This window comes from Cuculus canorus, chromosome 6 (assembly GCF_017976375.1).
Source record: "Cuculus canorus isolate bCucCan1 chromosome 6, bCucCan1.pri, whole genome shotgun sequence".
NCBI classification, from domain to species: Eukaryota; Metazoa; Chordata; class Aves; order Cuculiformes; family Cuculidae; genus Cuculus; species Cuculus canorus.
Genome location: NC_071406.1, coordinates 41,574,072 through 41,595,369, shown reverse-complemented (window position 1 = coordinate 41,595,369; position 21,298 = coordinate 41,574,072). Strand labels below are relative to the sequence as shown.

Here is a 21,298-nt window from a genome sequence, read left to right as displayed (position 1 = left end):
TTCACAGTAAGAGTCATTGGGCACTGGAACAGCTGCCCAGGGAGGTGGTCGAGTCGCCTTCCCTGGAGGTGTTTAAGGAACGGGTGGATGAAGTGCTGAGGGACATGGTTTAGGGAGTGTTAGGAATGGTTGGACTCGATGATCCAATGGGTCCTTTCCAACCTGGTGATTCTGTGATTCTGTGATTTATGGAATACCTCGCACGGCAAGGCCTTGGTCCTCTTCAGACCCTGGAGTGAGAACAAACAGTGCGTTTTCTGCTCTGCACCAGTGGACCCTCCGCACAGTGCTCAGGCCCTGAGCAGACTTGAGTGCAGCTACGAGCAGTCAGTAGAGGATCAGCCATCCCAAAAGCTCCCTGAAAGACACACAGAGGAGGACCAGAGGAAGATTTGGGCCACTTAGGAGCGACGCCGCTCCAGACAGCTGATCTGCAATGCAGTGCAATCAAAGAGTGACTCCGTGGCAGCCTGAACTCTCTTGATGAGCCAGTGCAGAGTGCTGCGTGGGCAGTTTTCCCTTTAATAGAGGGCACTCCCTTGGAACAAGCGTTTGGCACCAGATGAGTGAGGAATGAGATGGCTCTAATCCCGTAATTTAATTAGAGCTGCGTAGAGCTGCCTAACGAAAAGATCATTTCCTGACCAGGCTGCGGTGCTGGGTGTCTGGCTGGCAAGGTGGACCCTCTTGGTCCTGCCCTGCCTCAGAAAGACAGCACAGCGCTTTTCCACCCCTGCTCCGCCTTACTTTTCCTTCTCATGGATTTTAGCCAAAGGAGCACGGGCTGGCAGTCCCCCCAGGCTGCACACCCTCATATTTGTGAACACAGGGCTGCCCGGTGCTGTCTGGAAAGGAGGGGAAGGCCAGAAGCTCTGCTTTTGTCCCGCAGGGGCAGGAGGTGCAGTGAAAACCTAAGCTGCAGGTCTCTTTCCATGTGAGGGAAGTTTCAGATCTCCTTCCATTTTGTCACTGAGCAAAAATATTGACCCAGACAGGACTCTGCTGAAGGACTGGGGTGGTCACAACCCATCCATGACAAAAGGGTCCTGGCACCCTCCTCTCACACCATCCTATGAGTAGAGGGTTCATCCTGGGTTTTCAAGATCTCCCCAGCTGTGTAGGGAACGCTGAACAGCCCCTCACATCATGGAATGGAGAAGCCCATGTATGTACTCCCATATACACGGAAAGGCAAGCTGCGATGGCATGGTAGGGTATGGGCACCACTTTGGAGCACAATCAGCCGCTCTCCCAACTGGCCTTGGTGCTCAGTGTCCCCTTATGTGGCCCATATGTGCTCGTGATGGAGCAAAAGGAATCACAGAATCACAGAATCACAGAATCACAAGGTTGGAAAGGACCCATTGGATCATCAAGTCCAACCATTCCTAACACTCCCTAAACCATGTCCCTAAGCACTTCATCCACCCGTTCCTTAAACACCTCCAGGGAAGGTGACTCGACCCCCTCCCTGGGCAGCTGTTCCAGTGCCCCATGACTCTTACTGTGAAGAATTTTTTCCTGATATCCAACCTGAACCTCCCCTGACGGAGCTTCAGGCCATTCCCTCTTGTCCTGTCCCCTGTCCCTTGGGAGAAGAGCCCAGCTCCCTCCTCTCCACAACCTCCTTTCAGGTAGTTGTAGAGAGTAATAAGGTCTCCCCTCAGCCTCCTCTTCTCCAGGCTAAACACCCCCAGCTCTCTCAGCCGCTCCTCGTCAGACTTGTTCTCCAGCCCCTCACCAGCTTTGTTGCTCTTCTCTGGAGACGCTCCAGAGCCTCAACATCCTTCTTGTGGTGAGGGGCCCAGAACTGAACACAGTACTCGAGATGCGGTCTCACCAGTGCTGAGTACAGAGGGAGAATCACCTCCCTGGACCTGCTGGTGACCCCATTTCTGATCCAAGCCAAGATTCCATTGGCCTTCTTGGCCACCTGGGCACACTGCTGGCTCATGTTCAGTCGCTGTCAACCAGCACCCCCAGGTCCTTCTCTTCCGTGCAGCTCTCCAGCCACTCTTCCCCCAGTCTGTAGCGCTGCATAGGAGCTGGGCGTTAGGGAGCAGCAACCTGAGAGACCAGGCTGGGATGGTGGGAATGCATAACCCCATCCCTCCAAAGAGGAGAGGAGTCTGGGCTGACGCCTCATCTCTGTCTCAAGGAAACCACGCAGGCTAAGCTCGGCCTGAAATGCGAGTGGGATTGACTCAGCGCGAGGTTTTGGTCTGAGCCTTCCTGGTTTGACCCTGAGCAGAGCATGCCTGGGCTGTGGCTCTCAGCAGCCTCTCGGGGCTCAGCCCGCCGCAAAGCTCTGCTGGTGCAAACAAATTCCTGCACAGCAGCAACGCACCAGACCCGCCAACAGCAACATGCCGAATTAACAATAATTGGATCCCCGCCACGTATCTGCCAGGCCTAGACTTGCACCCACCCCAGTAATTGCTGCCCCATTATGTTTTCCGGATGCTCCAAGGTGAAAGGGAGCTTTGTACAAGAGCCCCGGGCAAATGTGGGATGCAGCAAGCTGGCAAGCAGTTGCTCCTGTGTAAAGTCCTAATGCTGAGAGAAAGGGAGGGCTGAGGTATCCCATTCTGCTCCTCGATGCCTTGGCAAGAACTCCCGACACCAAGGGAGGAAGAGGAGAAGGCAGTTCTGGCACATCACTAAGTGTCCTGGCCGTACCCTACAGGACCGCCCTCGGGCGATGTCAGCAGCCCAGTGATCCCCCAAACCGGGGAAGGGACCGCTGGCTCCAATAAACGCAGGTACAACGAACCATCTCGTTACCATGGCAAGAGCCTCCCAGAACAGTGGTAGAGCGCTGCCCAGAGCTGTGTCTCAGTGGTCCTGCTGCCCGAGAGCCCTCCCTGCCCCAGCTGGTCAACACGCAAGCCCCGTGGAAGGTCGTCTGCAGGCAGCTTCCTACAGCAGCTCCAGCTGAAGGAAATCCCCAGCACTGGGGAATTTCCTACCTCTCCTCACAAGCTGAAGGCTGCTGGAAGGCTGCACCAAGACCAAAGACCTTGTGTTTTGTCACTGGCCACCCAAACCATTTTCTGAGCCTGTTGCATTCTTCACCGTGAGAATGGTGAGGCGCTGGAACAAGTTGCCCAGGGAAGCTGTGCACACCCCATCCCTGGAGGTGTTCAAAGCCAGGCTGGATGGCATCTCGGGCAGCCTGAGCCAGTGGGAGGGGTCCCTGCCCATGGCCCGGGGGTTGGACAAGATAGTCTATAAGGTCTGAGGACAGGGCCTCACCACCCTCACAGGAAAACATTTCTTCCTAAGTTCTTGTCTAAATCTCCCCTCTTTCAGCTTAAAACCATTCCCCCTCATCCCGTCCCTGCACTCCCTGCTAAAAAGTCCCTCCTCAGCTTTCCCAGAGCCCCTTTCAGTGCTGGAAGCTGCTCTAAGGTCTCCCTGCAGCCTTCTCTTCTCCAGGCTGAACAACCCCAACTCTCTCAGCCAGTCCTCACATGGGAGGTTCTCCAGCCCTCGGATCATCTTCATGGCCTCTTCTGGACTCACTTTCTACTCCTACTCTGCCTCAGGTTGTGCAGGAATCTCCAGTGACTCTGTCATTTGGAAACCAAGGCGAGCCGGGTCTCTAAACAGCATAAAAGGCTGAGGTGACTTGAGTACTTAGTGGACTTTGATATTCACTTCTGAGTTCTCCCATGACGGAAACTGGGATGTGACATACCTCCCTTCATGCCTGGCTGGGCAGTGGGTTGGTCCTGCAGGGCAGCAATCGCTGCAGCGGGCGTGAGGTGCACCTGAGCTCTCAGTCCCTCAGCACCCACACCCGGGGAAGGCGATTCCTGCGGGCAAGCCACACCTTCTGAGCCTGCAGCACCTAATTATAAGGGAAGCTGAGGAGAAAAAGCAGAAGAAAAAACAAAACCACCAGTAAAGCAAAATAAATTTCTGAGCAATGACTGGTTTACCACAACTGCATTTCCATTGAGTCTCCAACAACTTTGGAACAATCCCACTCCTATGTCATCTTATATAGTTTCTGGAGCTAAACAACTGCTTTTTGGAGGGATACGGCACCTATCTTCCCCCAGCAGGAAACCAGAACACTGGATATCTTTTTTTTTCCTTTCTGTGGGAGGGACAGTCCGGTGGTTTCTGGCAGGGATGGGGAGGTATTTACAGCCGCTCCTGCACACATCTGCAAAGCCTTCCTAGTCCAAGGGGAAGCCAGACCCGCAGGCTGGCAGGGATGACTGCCAGGAAGGGAACTCACAAGCCTGTAAGATGCAGCAGGAGAATTTAGAAGATAAAATGTGAGATCAGAGGAAGACAGAAGGGAGAGAGGAAAAGTTACAGCTATGGATAGAGTAGCAAAACACGAACGCCACAGGAGAAAAACAGAGGCAGTGAACGGAGCGTGTCAGAACCAAGTAAATCAGACAGTGACATGTTCATTAGCCTGGCTTTCCCAGTGGAAAGGTGTTTACATCAGGAGTGTTTTCTTCTGGCATAAATCAGGGACAGGACAAAGCATTCATCCACATCCCGTGTCTACAGTCGGTGCTCCTGACCAGCACCCCCAGCAGATAGAGACAACACGGACCGCTGAGGAGGCTGCATGGGCAGCTGCGGTCCGGCTCTGTCACCTGCCACGGCTTTTCTGCAGGACGCTTTCTACCCTCTAAGGGAGGGAAAAAGGGCAGTCAGCCAGCCCACCTCACCAGGTGCCAGACAGAAAAACAACAACCCTGTTTTGACAAGAAACATCCAAAGGTTTCCAAGCTCCTCTGAAAGATTTTGATGGGGGACGTGAGAGGATATTATTCCATTTTACTCTTCAGTAGCATGGCCAACCAGATATCCACCTTCCTCCTCCACGGTGTCTGACCTCAGGATAGGCAGTGGCTGAATCTGCTCACTCAGGATGACTAAAGCAGACAGCCCCAGCTTTGATCTGGCTTTTCCCAGCTCAGGATTTCAGCCACACCGTGTTCTCTCTCCAAGGAAAGGATCTGGCAAATGGTTTCCTTACCCCAAATCAAGGGCAGTCACTGCAGTAACTACAACATTCCTCTGCAGAGAAGTTTATATTTTTATCTTGAACGAAGCCATTCCACACTGGGAATTTACACCACATTACTTCACAAAGGCACTGGGAAGATGAAACGTTACATCAGCATCACATCTATGGGGGCAGAGAGGAACTGAAGTAGCCCTAAATTGAGGTGCCCAGCAGCAGCTCTCTCATCAGCAGGCACAAGGAAATAGGAACCTTGATTTTCAGTATTCCCTTTGTACTAAAACACCCTCCCTGAGCAGCTGAAAATGCCCTTTAATTAATGATGCTAACACTGGGAAAGAGGCCAGGCAATGTACTGGATCTGCGCGGAGGATATGGAGAATTCAGCTCCTGAATCTCTACTTCGTAAAAATGACAGTCCTGGGTGAGTTACTTTAAGTTAGAAATGAACGAGCTTTGGCATAAAGACAAGATGGTAAATAAAACCCTGTGTGTTTGTCCATTGACCAAGAAAACATCTAGCAACATCTTGGCATGATTGATGGAGCCACTGACCAGAGACAGGAAGCATTAAGGACAATAGTTACCAATATACACTCAGCTTGGATACCAGCTTGGTCTGATGGGTTTACCACAGACTCAAACCCTTCTGTCTGTGTGGCAGACCTTCAAAACAAGACAGTGGTGGCTATATTTCATACTGTGCATAAACATGACACTTGGGAAGTGAAGCTTATCAAATATCAGGCTCAGTGGTGATTAGGCTGAGCTGCTCTTCAGCTACCAGGGCCTGGAATAGAACCGTAAAATCACTTTCTGTTGGCTGCTGGAGGTTCTGAAGAGGGGAAAAGCTTTTGAGCCCCGTGTTTTCTCAGGTCGCACCTCTATGAGCCGTGTCTCACTTCTGCCAAGACAGACAAGACTGGAGAGGGCTGCTCACGGCTGTGAGCAACCTCCACTTACCACTTGGGGCTGGACTGGTCCCTCTGGGGAACTGGAGAGTGGTAGAGAGGACAACACTGCCCTAAAGCATTCCCTTTGCACGTACAGGGAGCAGAAGAGTCTGTGTACATCTGGTCTAAGCAGTGTACACTAAATTCAGGCAGGTCAAGACCAGCCCTTAATAGCCAGCAAGCTCCTTCTCAGTAGCTTTCTTTGGAAAAGGAAGTCAGGAGGAGCTTACGTCAAACTCAGCTAGAAATGTCCACAGGCATGACTGAAGGAAGAGGTCCTTGGCTTGTGACAGGAGGCCAAGTGACTCAATTGTGGTGGGTGAAGGCAACAAAAGAGAAGGGGATGTGGTTAGGGAATAGGGCATGAGTCACCAAAGAGGCACATATGTTGATAACAGCTGGATAAACTCAAGGCAGAGACAGAAGGTCTGCTCAGGAGAAAATCCAAGCTGTACTGGAAGCCAAAACCTGGAGACAGCAATGCCAAGGGCTAGTGCGACAGAGATCTGCAAGTGCCCGGCACAGGCTTTTCCTGCTTTGCAGCTCCGCAGGGGCTGCAGGATAAACATCTTACAGCAGACAAGGTGTGACCATGGTGTTGTCTATGTTCTTGTGTCTCAGGTACTGCATTTTCAGCAGTCATCTGAAGCTGAAGTCAGCCCTGTTCAGAGATCAGTCAAGTCCTCTCCATTATAGTCCCATGACCTCATGTCACCATGAGGGATAGACACTCCTCTCCCATCTCACAAGGCACAAACCCTTTGTGCTCGGCTTTGGAGGCTCAGTTTCCTACAAGCATGCTCTTCAGTGAGAGGCATGAGCAGGGCTAAGCTGTGAGACAGTACAAGTTGACTTGAAATCTGCTGCTGTCACCTCTCCCCTATCTCCCTCAAAAACTCAACTATGCTTGAAATCAGAGAATCCGAGAATCAGAGCATGGTTTGGGTTGGAAGGGACCTTAAAGATCTAGTTACAACCCCCCCGCCACAGGCAGGGACCTCCGAGAAGCTTGAGATCCCACTGAAGAAAATGATGATGAGGAAAGGTTCATTAGAGTTCATTGGTCAGTGCTGAAAGCCCCAGGAGAAGAAGTGGTGTGGAGACAAGAGGAGGTACACAGATGCTTCAGTCTCCACCCACCCCTACTAAACTCACCTCATAGCTCACTGTGAATGTGTTATCATTATCTGCAAAGGTACAAATGAACCACCTTCACCCGGTGTGAATAAGATATAGGGTGCAAGCAACTGGCCTTCCCAAAGCACTGCATAGCTCCTTGGGTGCATCAGAGCACAGATCTGCAATGACTTTTTTGCTCTGTCCATACTCCACTCGCAGCTTTCCTCATTTGCTCCAGCAACCAGAAGTTAACACCTCCTGCCAGAGGATTTTTGCAGTGTGGAAAGCCGGAAATGAGCTATAGGTCTCAAAATCACCTATTGTGTCTCAAAACACATCGGTCCTGCAGCTGCTGAGGAATCTCAGGTAGGGATACGATCCGGTGTGTTCACCAAAGAGACCAAGAAACCAAGACTGTAAATATAATTACCAAGCCCCTGGGATGTTAAGGGCATTGCTTATCCCTCTTTGTTTTGTTATGCCCACAGGCCTGAGAAGCCACAGAGGAGCGAATGCTGGGGGGAAGACTCCTGTTGGGTCCTTTGCAATGCATTAGTCACCACTGTGTGGAGTATGTCCAGCCGGCAGCCGGCGCTCAGCACAGGATCATGCCGCTCTCTCCCAATCCTTGCTCTTCCATAGGCACCATCCAGCTCCCAGCTCCCCCTGCCCATGTCTGAAACGTCCCCGAGACCGTAACCCCGTAGGCCCGGGTGATGGCTCAGCTCCAGCCTGCCCAGTCGGTGGGATCCGCCTTCCTTTCCTGCCTCCCCAGCAAATATTTAATAGCAGAGGCTCCTTGCCTTGGCTACTTGGAAACTTGAGAGCATCTCTGCTGACTAACAGGGAGTGTGTCACAGTCACAAGACGGCTTCTTGGCGTCCATCACCACTGTGGCACTTCCCCTTTGGGGGGGCGGAAATGGGGGAGAGGCAGCACCAGCGTGGCACAGGGGAAGCCTGGGTCATGATAGGGGAAGCCTGGGTCGTGGTGGGGGAAGAGGTGCCTACCTGGAAGCAGCAGCGTTTTTCTTCCGTGACCTTGCAGTCTCGCCTGGACCCCAATGCCGCACACGGCTCTAACCCCACGATGGATCCATTGGTGTTTGGCAGCAACTTATCGAAGGCTCGGGGCACCGCAGCACAGGGGATGTGCTTGCTGTTGATCCCAGTGTCAGGAAAAGGAGTCCTCGTGTGAAGGGGTGAGGCAGGCAGCAGGTAGGAAAATGGATGGAGACCCTGTTTGACAGAGAAACTGGGGTGACTGGTGACATCCTGAGCAAAGAGATGCCACAACACACCCACCCAGCTTGGCCAGGGATGCACGGGGACACCCATCAGCTTCTCTGCAGGGAGACGTCACTTTACAATCCAAACCATTCTATATCTCAATAATCAAGTCACTCAGAACGGAGCTGTTAAGGAATGCACCACTCACTCCAGGACAGGCAGCTGGAAGAGAGCAAAGTCCCACATGCTTGTCCCAAAGCTACCTACAAAAGCTGTTGGTGGTGGTTTGGAGGGTGTGAGAGCCTGAGCTCGAGGCTTGAACACTTGTACAGAGAAGCAACACTGATGATATCTCCTCACGATCCCATGGTAGGGAGAAAGGCACCCATAGCTGGGAGATGGGCTTAAAAGCACCCACATTCAGGGAAGAGCTCAGGAAACTCACCTTTCCCCCACTGCCTGTGCCTTGGAGTGCAGTCTGACCATGTCTGTACAGCAGTGTCACGCCAAGCATTGAATTCAGACACTTCCATTGCCTGAAGGTTTCTTTCTAGTCCTATGTCTCTAGATGCCAGGACCTGAAGGAATAAACACAAGATCTCACAAAACTCATAACCTGTCGACTGTCTGATCACTTTGTCCATCCTGAGCAGATCACACCACTGTCTTCCTTGCCTTACCTTAATAGAGGAACAGAGCAATCTGCTGGAAGCAGAGGACCATTTAGCCATGTATCTTGAAGGACAGCAATCATCCACGTGCTTCCAGAAGAAGATGCTAATAAACCTTCCCCTAAAATCTGTGACAGAGCAGGAGCCAGGTTTGGATGTGCAAAGTTCCTCATCTCCCTGACCCTCCCAGAGCCACAGGAGTGAAGAGCTCACAGCTCTACCCATTGCTATCGCCTCTGTGGGCATCACCTCTCGTTCAGCCTCACACAGAGCTGCTGCTGCTACTCCCCCTGCATTGCTCAGCCGTGGCCGCTACACAGCCAGCCAGGATCTCTGCTCCAAGACCCCTCGCACGACCACGTGAAGCTGTGATGCTCCCACCATCCACCATCCATCCAAGCCAACTGCCTGCTTGATGCCTTCCTGAAACCTCCGTTCGGTTTGGGCGAAGGAGGCTTGACTGCTCTGACGAATAATCGCATTAAACAGTACACAGTGGAGATTAAATTACTTTTTATCAAGCCTATATTTGCCAATGTGTGCTGTAAATGAATATTTCATTATGTTAACAGCCTTGGTGGAAAAAAGGAGATTTACGTTTCCGCCTTTGAACTGAGTACAATAAATGGTGCCTGCGTGTTGCAAAAAATAGATCCTCCCTCCAACTGCTCAAAAGCAGCAGGAACCACAATTCCGCTTTGCAGGCCCTCAGCAAGGGTTGGTTTAGTTTTACTAGGAAAAACCATCCTTTATAGATTCATTAGCCAGTGCCTGCCTATAGGGGTTTCACAAAGACATCAAGGATGCCTTTGTTCACCAGAGTTAACCCTGGTTGCTTGCTGGAGGTGAGGGATGAGAGCTAAGCACAAATAGCTCTGAAGATGTGCCAAGGACTAATGCTGGTTAGGATGTCTTGTTCCAGCGTGGATCAGCCTCCCTTGAAACCCAAGATGTGCTCTGTATGTTCTGCGAGGTCCGAAGAGCTCACTGCTTCGCTACAGAGAGTCATCTGCACTCAGAGCTTGGCATCGGGAGCCAACCCTCTGCCAGAGCACATCCCAGGCTGGGTTCAGGAAATCCCACGGGCCAGAGGGACTTGCAAAGCTGTTCCCGAGCAGGCAGCCAGCTGAGAGTGAGCTTCTTACCCTGCTCCTATCTGCTCCCTCCCAAAGGCAGAGAGTACTGCCGCAGAGCAGCTCCAAGCCTAAACCTCCCACAGCGAGCGATTCCGCCGGTGCAGCAACAGCGAGGCGTCAGACCACAAAGGTGCTTGCTTGCTTCTGGCACCGGGAGCGCACACATTAAGAGTTATGTGAGTTAATTACTCCACAAAAGCCACATAGGATCATTTCCTAGCCTAGATAGCCTTAATAATGCTCCTGTGTGGCAAGCTGGGAATGCAGCTAACAGAAGATTTACAGGTTTAGAGAGGCTGAAACTGGAGCCAGCTAATATTGTTAGAGGAGATATACCTGCACGCAGACAAGTGCTCACACGTATCTATAGATGTCACACTAACAAGGTGAAGCCATCAGGATGCAATCTTCTCTTTCTTGCCAGTTTTCAGCCTGACTTAGGCAGGCCTTTACGCTAAGGCAATGTTTTTCTGGGTGTTTTTTAGCTGCGCACAAGTCCAGCACTTTCATGGCAACGTTAATGTCCTCGCTGGAAGGATGGGAAAGAGAGAACTGAGTTCCCAGCCCACATCTCTTCCATACTCAGCCCACGCTCACTGTCCTGTAGCGCAGTGTCCTTACGTCTCTGCAGAGGGGGCAGATGAGGGGCAGGCTCGTACCCACAGCCAGTTCTCTATTTTCACAAGCCCACCCTTTAGCATCCCCTTATAGAACAGGCTCTCCACTGCCTGCTCCTCCACACCTCTTCCACTGGCAGTCTGCTCTTCCTGCGCTATAAGCAATGTGCTGGCCAAGGTCTAATCAAAGCCTCGTATGGAGGCAGCAATATTTCCCTCTCTGCTAAACACATCTCCTAGGATTGCTCCAGCAATATCCGCTCGTACCTATAGGCATCCTGCAATTAGTTACTACCCTGCTTCCTCTTCCTCTGGTAGTTCACGTGGATGAGAATGTAGCGAATGGGAGAAGTTTTATTAATAGATCCAAACATGCTACCTGAGTTATCATATCTCACACCGCTTCTTCTAACAGACCCCAAGGCCACTCCATCCTTCCTGTGTGAGATTCAGGTCCTCTTCCACATTGGCTATACTCTCAACTGTCTCATCTGCAGAAGTGATCCATACGCTCCTCCATGTGCGCTCAGCTCATTAAGAAAGATATTATTGAAGAAACCTTCCAAAAAGAGCAGTGCTGGTCACCTCAGAACCAACATCCTGTTGACTCTCTTTCACTCTGTTTCTCACCCACCTGAAATTTCTGTAGTAATGCCCAGGCTTGCTTACCTCATTAGTGAAAGAAAAAATCACTTATCAATAAAAAGTGATAAGTTGTTTTGGCTTCATCTATTTAAGCTTGCAATACCACTTAAATGTTCAGCTGAGCTGTTCACACGAGTACTCACTTCGAATGTTGTCATAGCTTACCTCGATTAAAATCAGTCCTTCCATCTAAGGAGTCCTGCCAGCAGGTCAGAGGAGCTGGATACAGGGAGTTGGGTCTGGAATGGGACATCTGTCCACGGCAGAGTCTGTGGACGTGGGCGGAAGCACCTCTGTGTACCTGAATGTGTAGGAGTCAGCAATGCTTCTTCATTTGGGGAAGAAAATTCTACGTTAATGAGCTCTCTGCTTTCAAAAGATGAGCATGCAGCTGGGTCTATAAATGGAAAGGGAATGAATGGCTCCCATTCCTTTGGCAAAAATGCCTGGTGATGCATTCTTGTGTGAAGAACATCTCTGGCAGAGCCAGCATCACCTGGTCCAAATTAGAACAGGTCAAAAACTTGTCTAAAAGTCAACCCAAATCTGGCTCTGGCTAGTGATATCAGTGATAAGCGATAACGTGGACTACTCTTTCCAGGTAAATTAGCCCTTGTCTTGCAAAGATGGGAGAGTCAAGCCTTCAGGGAGCAAAGAAGCAGGATCTTGACTGCTTAGAAGTCAACAGCACCCCTGATTTCAACAAAACTAGAATTCCTCACTAAAATAATGACATCTCATGAAGGAGCATTTAATCATGGGTACATATTGCGAAGCCCATAGGCACAATAGAAAATAATAAGCTGTTCAGGCTGAGAGTTATAGAGTTGCTAGACTTGCCGGGCACAAGTCTTCCCCCTCAACTGTGTGAGCACACACGGCCACTGCAGACACCCCTTGGACAGGAGGCAGGGCCAGAAGCACCACTGGTCATTGCAGGACTGGAGCTTTCGCACAAGAACAAGCAAATGCAAGACCTTCTGCGTTGTCAGTAAGAGAGAATTTCCCAGGAATGCTTCACTGGTAATGGATACTGTCAAACCACCGTCACCCCAACAGCACCCGTGTATCTCAGAAGATACTGGGTCCTTCCCAGGCATCACCTACTGCTCTTCACTGATCACTCTCAGCTTTCTGGGACATGTATGACTGCTGTGTTCCCTGTAAGGCAATGCATGTGAAGGCTCAAGAACAGTTTCTGCCTCACACATCCCACAGACTAACAGCGCATCCACGTCCTACCGCGGTGATTCAGTTACACTCACTACCCTCTGAAGGTGCAATAACTTGGTTGGCTTCCAAGCTCTGCCTATCTGTGTCTTGATGTCAGACAATACTGGAAATAATTTCTGGAGACGGGGAAGGAGTTGCCCTGGGCAAACTTTGGTGCATTAAATGTCTGATGAAGCCACATGAGAGTCAGAAGCCAAATCAATTAGAATTCAAGGGTTGATGTCTGTCTAAGCTTTATGGGAAGTTCCACCAGTCTGCACTAGGAAAAGAGCGTGTCTTCTCAGGATGTGGAACAGAGCCCCCAAAGCCAACATTTGAGGTATCTCAGAGATGAAGCAACTTCCTCTGCTTTGTACAAGGGTTTTCAAGATGAACAGCCATAATTCAAAATACACTTGGACCAGGAGGTTTTCCTATACCCTCAGTGCACTTCATACAGGTAGGAGTAAGATCCAGGAGGGCAATTCCACCGATGCAATGCCAGCGCTGGCAGCTTTTCCCTGGGTCTTGAACCAAGTTGGCGACTCAGAGCACAGAGACAGCAGAGGTAATATATTACAAGCCAGCTGTCTCGTCTGGCATGGACTTTTGTAAGTGTTGAAAAACGCACTCCCTCTCCATTCCCTTCTAGCACACAGCTCCAGCATGGAAGGAAATCTATAGGCTCCGCATCTTTGGCTGCCAAGGGCCTGTCCCCTCTCACATGTCTGCTCTTGCAGCACATGTACGCACTCAGGGAAGGCACAGCAACAAGTGTGACAGCTCTGAACCATACCTGCTGGGGAACACAGCTTTCGGCCATGCTCTGGGGGCACTCTCTTCCATTGCAGTGCTGGAACCTAAAAGGAAAACCCAACTTCCCTTATAAATTTGCATTAAAAGAGTATCCACAAAGATACTTGGTATTAATTCAGCCGATCTGCCAGCTGTGGTTTTGGAAGCAGGTAAGGTTGCAGTGGGTTTGCTGCCAGAACTTTCCTGTAATTCCTACTTGACTCCACAGCTTCAGGAGGTTGGACAGGTTCCTCTGCCATGATGGGAATGCTAAGCAAGAGATTCACTGTGTCTCTTTGCAACCAGGAGTCCCTCAAGTGAATTATTAGCGTCTGTCTGCAAAGGGAGAACTGGAGACCATGGGACCCAGTTGCTGCAAGTCTCTGGCGAAGGGGTAGGTGACAGGCGGGAGCAGGCAGTCACCATGCTCTGTGTTTTCACACGGGAGCCCTGCACTCACTCTGAGCCTGTTGGGAAACTCCAAAGCTATGTTTACTTGTCTGGAAAGCTTCATTAATTGCAGCTTGGGCTTACCTGAAACCATAGCTTAGGCTTGCAAGAGCCCGAGGGATGGTGAATACCAGAGGTGTCTGCAAGTGAAGCCCAAGCTGTTCTCCTTGGGAGGCATTGAGACCTGGCAGTGGGACTCCCACGCAGCCTTACAGGAGCAATGAAGAACCCGAGGCAGGTGGCTTGGACACCTACCTCAAACCCCCAGCATCGCACAAAGCGGCTCTGACCTCCCAGGGATGCGTGGCTTTCTCCCATTTCCAGAAAAGCTGTTGCTATGGCAATGAAAATGGTTTGCATTTTTAAATGCTTCCTCAAGGACATCCATTAAAGAGGCTCAAGATTGGGACAACAGAGGGATGCGACTCAACACGATGGCCCCAGCGTGGGATGAGCAGCTTTAGAGCAAGCCCAGGTGTCCATCTATTTAACGCATGGACACGCTGGAGTACATGTGCCTCCCCTTCACGCTCCCTCTGCGGAGACGGCTGCTGCACGTGCATCACGGCAAAGAAGATCCAGAGAGGAAAGCTCTGTTACTGGCAGCTTGTCACAGTCAGGGGAAAAAACAAGCGCACAGTCTCACAAAAATAAAAGATTTTTTTTCTCCAGAAGGTACTAAAATTGAATCCTCTGTTCTCATTTAAACGGACAAGGACATTCAGGCAGCACTCGCCAAGTTTCCTTTCCAAAAAAGACTTAGAGAAAGTCCTCTGAGGGATAATTAACTGGCTAACAGACAGGAAACGAGGATAAAAATAAGTGGAATATTTCCGCCATAGAAGAAGATTATCTGCGAGATCTATTCTTGTGATTGCACGGCTCATTACGGAGTTACTCACAAGACAGCCACTCGAGTGTGCATTTGGATGCCCAGCCATCTCCACGGAAGGGAGAGCTCCTCGGTCCAGCTTGTTGTCTGCCGGGAAGGGATTCATCTGAGCTGCTGCTTGGATGGTGACCTGGAGGAGTCACCTGCTCCCATCCCACCTCTGCCTCAGTTTCCACATCCGACCTGTGGGACAAAAGCAGCATTCATGCAACGGCAGGTGGAAACCTCCCGGTGGAAGGGGAACAAAATCACCTGGGGGGGCACCTGAAGTGGTCTGGGAGGGGTTTGCAGGAGTAGAACCTCCTACCCAGCAGTCCAGAAAATGAGATAATTGCTTTGGGGTCCCAGTGTTTGAGTTTTCAAGGAGTTTTTGCTGGCTCTGTGCCTTAAGGAGAGAAGGACCCAGTTCACAGAAGATGCGTGGCTGGAAGCTATAAAGAAAGGCAGCATGGATTTCAAGTGGCTCCTACCAGCAAAGAGCAGCGGGGACAGAGAAGCGATTTTTTTGAAGGCTGCAAGTATTAATAACACGCCTGCAAAGCACAGGCACCGGCGTGCCCCTATTACAACACCGAGTGAAATTGCCTTCCTAGCCTTTGGCTTGGCATCATCTATTCCCAGCCAACGGAGCCGTGTAGGAATTGCATTACAGGTTCTTAATGACAGACGGCTGAGCGAGGCCAGAGGCAGGAGGGAGTGCTCTCAGGGTGGGTCCCTCCGCCTATCCAGCTATTCTGGGGCGAAAAGGCTGCGTTTGGGATAACTGCAACCTGATTTTCCCTCCCGAAAAGCAAAATTCATTCTGTCATCTCTGCAAGACAGAGAGAGCAGCAAAGCTCTCCCTACGCAAAGGACAGAAAGCGCAAGGGAAAACATTATCAGAAGAGTGTTAGGAATGGTTGGACTCGATGATCCAATGGGTCCTTTCCAACCTTGTGATTCTGTGATTCTGTGACTTGGCTCCATGAAATGTATGCACTGGAGGGATGAGGAGAGCAAAGAGGTACTGAACCCCCCCAACTTGATGTAGGCAAGAGCTGGGGCTCCATGTCCTACACGTAGCTCAGAGAAATACTGCACCTGAGTGCCTCTTCCTTTGCAAGGAAGGACTCCCTAACACGTTGCTCGGATGGTCACCGCAGTCCCTCTGGGACCACCATCCCAGAACCTGACACCGCTTTTACGCGCTGAGTTCGCAGGGATCTCCTGGGGAACATGACCAAGTGAAGCACCTCTCTGCTGCCCCCGTAACCAGAGCTTGACCCTGAGAAGAAGCCCTCACCTTCTCTGGATGCTGCCAGAACAGTTGAGGCGCTGCGTCTCTGCATGCCAGACTGGTTTGGCAGCCCTTCCTCCTCCCTTCTGTTTGCTTAGTGGGTGATGTAGTGGCTGTCTGCATTAAAACCGCCTGGAGCCAGAGCGTGAGGAAAGAAAGAAACAGCCCCTGGCACCCATTAAATTATTCGAATAAAACCAAAGGTAGTCCTGCTGCCTTCCCTGGAGCGGTCTGGGCCCATAGCCACCCGGCTCCTCTCTGGCTTGGCTCAACAGCTCTGCCCTTCGCCCCAGCCTGGAGTGACCAAGTCAACAAACGCAGGTTACACACATCTCCCGGAAACTCAAAGACACCTTCCATCTTCTGCTCTTTTTTTTTTCCCCACTATGCACCAGCAGACAGACTATTTTCCAACAGCACCGTTTACCTTTGCCGGGGTCTGCCAAGAGTCCCACCAGAAGGTGGTCAGTCCCTTGCAGAGAAGGACACAAACACAGACATCGCGCTACCTCCTCCTCCAGCTACCGCACCACTCATTGCGACTCTCCCACTGCTTCAACCAAACACCATTAGGGACAATTTAAAAGAGGAAGAAACATGCCCAGTCCCACAGATTTAGATCCAGTTAGGCCTCCCCTGAAGTTCGAGTCCTCCCTTATAATTATTTTAACCACTAATGTCTTGGTCAGCAGCACAGAAAGCCACTGAGTCCTTTGGTAAGACAATAATGGTCCACATGCGCAGGGTACGGTTTCAGAGGGAGTCTCCGCACCAGCTCAGTTTGATTGGAAAGCCAACAATCCCAGGAAAAGATGCCAAAGGAAACTTTGGCCAGGATGAAACTTGGGCTGCTGAGGAAAGAAGTTGTTGAAGTGGTCAGTGGTGCGTAAGAAAACCCCCCAGTGAGCCCAAGAGGTCGCAGCAGCACCTGCAAAGGCCAGGCGAAAGGGGAGAGCACGTATTTCCAGTGGAGATAACCTACAACAAAAGGCACATCCAGACAGGGCTGAGCAATGCCCTGTCTGCAGCACAAGCAGGGAAGCAGAAGGGAAACCATTCCTTGGCACGCTCGCAGGCTGGGGTAAGCGTGTTAGCAGGCAATAAAGCAGCTCCCAGGGTCAGGAGCATCACTGGGCATCAGTGAAAGGCAGGCGGGGGTGTCCATGGGCTGCAGACAGGCACAGCAGTCCCCCCGGCAGCACTGGGCAGCCAGCAGTCTGCACGGGTGGGCACACGGGCAAGCGATGCTGCTCGTATCCAACCCGTGTGCGCCACTGAGTGATTCCCAGCTGAGTGCTGGCTGAGGGAAAGGTGCGTGTTCATGATGCTATGGGAATGTAGAAACAATTAGAAGCACAGATATTGGTTTGAAGCCTGGTAGGTCGCTGGGTTGGGGGTTTTTTTTCTCATCCATCCCAATACCCGGTAAATCATTTCTTAAGAGTCTTCCTTCTGGGCCTGAAGGTGGGATTTTGCACAGCCTTTGCCCACTTATTAATGATTGTTCTCGTCACTCTCAGCCTGGGCCCCTGTTATCCGCCTGTCTTTGCCTGTCTGCCTTTGCTGAGAGGCCACACTCCCCCACTTGCCTTCTGCCGCTTCTTCACAAAGCGCGTCCCTATGCTGCAGGAGGGATGCTCCACCTCGGAGTTGTGCAGCAATGATTGTACCAGAGGGAAAAGACAGATCTAGCGGCAGAGGAGCTGCGTGCTTTGGAAACGGCACTCGATGCAAAGTGATGCTGCGGGAGAGCTTGATGCGGAGATGGTTGCATAGGAAATATTGTGCAGGCGCCGATCCTGCCTTGAGAGCTGCAGCGGTGAGGGGAGCGGTGCTGACAGAGGAGATGCTGGGAGGTGGGGACGTCAGGGATGAAACCCTTGCTAGGAAAAGCGCACACGACTGCCGAACCTACAGCAGTAAAAGCCCAGCCAGGGTATCGTGATCTACTCGAAGGGACTAAAAAGCAGCAAGGTGCATTTTCTTAGTGAGTCTTGGGAGTGGAAAGCAGCAGAGGTGGGCGTTTGGGTCCTCGTGTGTAGAGCTCAGAGGAGCAAAGCAGCAGGGATTTGGAACTGGATGATCTTTAAGGTCCCTTCCAACCCTAACAATTCTATTATTCTATGTGGTGCTATGGGGGCGATGGCTGGCCAGGAGAAAAGCAAAGCCCAGAGGGAGAAAAAGATACCAGCAGGGCTTTTATGCAGTGCGTAATTAATACACTCCTCCATGAGGGGAAGGATCTATGGAATCCCCAGCCCTGCTAACCACAGAATCATTAAGGCTGGAAAAGACCTCCAAGATCATCAAGTCCAAATGTCATCCCAACACCACCGTGCCTACTAAACCATGTCCTAAAGTGCCACATCTGCACGTTTTTTAACACTTCCAGGGATGGTGACTCCACCGCTGCCCTGGGCAGCCTGTGCCAATGCTTCACCACTCCTTCAGTAAAGAAATTTTTCCTAATACCCTATCTAAACCTTCCCTGATGCACCCTCAGGCCAATCAGGGGAAGAGGCTGCAGAAGGACCTCTAGGAGCTGCCGGTGGCCTTCACCACCGGGACAGCAGCCCGGCTGTCGCCCAGCACACGGGCTGTCAAAGCCGGGCTGTGCAGTTCCTAGCGCATCCATAAAACAAAGTGATTTTATAGGCAGCGGAAAGGTGCGTTTCGGAGTGAGAAGGGGGAAGGGGACTGGAGGCAAACTTTTAACTCTCACAGCTTGTGTGCAGTGATTGAGATGGCAACGTTTCTTTCAGCAGCTCTAGCAGCTGTGCTTTGGAGTTGCAGTCCTGCCAGTCCTGTGTGCTCAAACACCGTGAATGCCCCCCCCAAACACAGGTGGCTTGTTGGAGAGCTATGTTAATTGTTCACAGTTGTTTGTTTCCTTCTGTCTTACGGTTTTTCATGGTTTTAAACCTTCCTTCTTGACCAGCAGGGTTGGTCACAAACCTTTTTGAAAAAGACCCTTTTGAAAAGACCAAAGCAGTTATTCTCATGTAATTATATGATTTCAGAGCTGAGGTTTTGAAAAAAACAAGAAAACACAGACAATGAGCTGTTGCTATGGACTGTTAGAAATGCTGGGGTTTAGTTCTGGAAGGGGCCTGGAATGGGGGAGAAGAAATCTTCCTCCACCAGTGAAATTCTGGTTGCTACAAATAAGCAAATTCCATCATTTAGCCCCCAAAATTCCCAGCCTGCAGACTGCACATTGCTCGCTGCCCTGCTGCAAAGCTCTGCATCTTCCCTCCTCCCTCCCACCCGCCGGCTGTCTCTCTTGTACATCTCCCATCCCTTCTTCTGTGCCTACTTCAGCAAAGGATGTTCTTCCTGCAAAAGAACTTCCCCCAAATGCTCTGTTTCTCTCTGCAAAAAAAAAAATGGTCTCTGAGCATCAATCACTTACAGAAGCCGCTGTTCCCCCAACCTCTTGCTCTCCAGGTTCTTATTTTCACTCACTCTCTGAGCGGGCTGCCTTTTGTTCTCCACCTGCAAAGAGAGGTGCACTCCAGCAAACCTTTCCTGGCATAGGTAGCCCTGTCCCAGAGAGGGTAGCGGAGCTGCAAGGGTTAAGACAAGCTAACTAATGGGAACGCTGGGGACAAAAGCAATGAGTTTATCAAATGAAGCAGAAAACCCTGCTGTTTTCTTTCCTGCCCTCACTGGGAAATATTTGCCTACTCTCCTCCCAACTTGTATCAAAAACCTGGCAGGAGATACAGCTGCTCAGGTCTGTGCTTCTTCCAGCTGCAGTACTTTCTAGTAAGACAAACCGCTCTGGCCAGCAGCAGTCAATTCTCCATCCCCCACTCCATGTGTGGCATGGCAGGGTTTTGCCACCCATCCTTGATAAAGCCGTTTTCCCCCTCTCCTCCCATGCGCCTCAGGTTCTCCACCATTAGAAACACCTCCAGCCTCCCCCCAGACGCAGCTGGGGCGCAGCAAAAGACCAAATAATATCCATGGGGAATTCTTGCAGTCCCTGTGGCCCTGTTTCCCAGGGCTCTCCGAGATTACCTTGCCAACCGCCGTGACCTCCCCCAGGCCACCAAGTTTTTCCAGTGCCTGCAGGAGAAGAACTGGAAAGTTCATTTTAAAGGAAAAGCAGCGGCATAGCTCATTCCCTGTATGCTTCTCTGCAAAAGGAGCCATATGGCAGTGCTTAAGCGCACTTACTGTGCTGGAATTACTTGGGCTTCTAGCTTTCTTCTCCAAGACTGCCCAACTGTGCGATTGCCCCCTGGCAAGCGCTGCCCTGTTCCTGGGCTCCAAACTTCTGCAGGCAGCTCTGTTCCCAGGCAGCTGCATCCCAAGAGTGCTGCCTTTATCTCACCTCAGGTTTTACTGATCTCATCCCCGCCTGCATTAACCCCATCAATATTTAAGCTCATCCGATGCCCCCGAGGATCCTAGTCCCGGAGTCAAGCAAATTTGGCTGCAGCACCTTACAAAAACTCTTAAAATTCCCTTTTCCTGCACTTGCTATGCAGCTTGCAAGTTTTACAATGCCTGTTTTCTGATTGCTTTAAGGCAATTTGGGCAGCTCTGTCAGCAAAACATCCTGCTTGGGGCAAACGGGGCTCAGCACCTCCTTGCTAAGGGCTTGAGGTACCGCGTAGGGCAGAAGCCACACGGTGTCACAGGCAGGCAGTGACAATCACTGCAAAGCTTAGGAATGCTTTGCAGGGCTGCAGACCCTTTTCAACCTGCAACCCCTTGGATTTCGGGTGGCCTGGCTTTCTGTGACCTCCCACAGGGCCAGCGGGGAGGTGGGTATATTGCTGCTGGTATATTGCTGCTGGTACCCTCTAAGCCACCAGCCTCTCCCATAAGCTGTTCCGTACAGCAGCATTTTGGGCCAGCCTCTTCTCATCCTTCTCAGATCTCATCATGATTTAATGGTAATCTTGTGGTGTACCATTTAGGACAGGAGGCTTGGGAGTGATTTTTTTTCCCGTGTCTGTCTGGCATCTGCTCTTTCCAGACTGAGTGAAGTCACCAGCAGAAAAAAGCCAAAACAAAAAGCCAACAAACCTGATCATGAGTTCAGGGGAACATCGGTGGCTGTTGCTTCCCATCTTGTTGCATCACGCCTGATGCCCACACCTTAACTCAAGCCATGCCAGCTCTGCCATAAAGGCTTCCTGTGGGAAGAAATAATGACTTGAGAAAACATCCCTTCTTGGAGCAAGAAATGCTCCTTTGAACACAACTCAGCACGAGATGGAGGAGTTTGGAGCTCAGGGCTTGTCCTGTGCGCCAGAGCCCCGGCAGAGCCCCCCACCGAGTGTTCCCCATCTC

The 21,298-nt window shown here is 51.1% G+C and overlaps 1 long non-coding RNA gene across 15 annotated transcripts in view; it reads right to left on the bottom strand.

Annotated features, from left to right (window-relative positions):
- LOC128852528 (uncharacterized) overlaps positions 1-21,298 on the bottom strand; it is a 62,296-nt gene that overhangs the window by 19,130 nt on the left and 21,868 nt on the right. For 9 of the 15 annotated variants that reach the window (XR_008450412.1, XR_008450418.1, XR_008450414.1 and 6 more), the window contains 8 exons: positions 21,032-21,141; positions 20,015-20,062; positions 19,404-19,486; positions 14,726-14,898; positions 11,532-13,438; positions 8,743-8,875; positions 8,079-8,306; positions 3,701-3,869 (listed from right to left, as the gene is read on the bottom strand). This is a non-coding gene — a long non-coding RNA (uncharacterized LOC128852528). Of the gene's footprint in view, positions 1-3,700; positions 3,870-8,078; positions 8,307-8,742; positions 8,876-10,440; positions 10,634-11,531; positions 13,439-14,725; positions 14,899-19,403; positions 19,487-20,014; positions 20,063-21,031; positions 21,142-21,298 lie in introns of all 15 variants that reach the window. The other 6 variants (XR_008450416.1, XR_008450413.1, XR_008450426.1 and 3 more) reach the window with 6 other exon arrangements.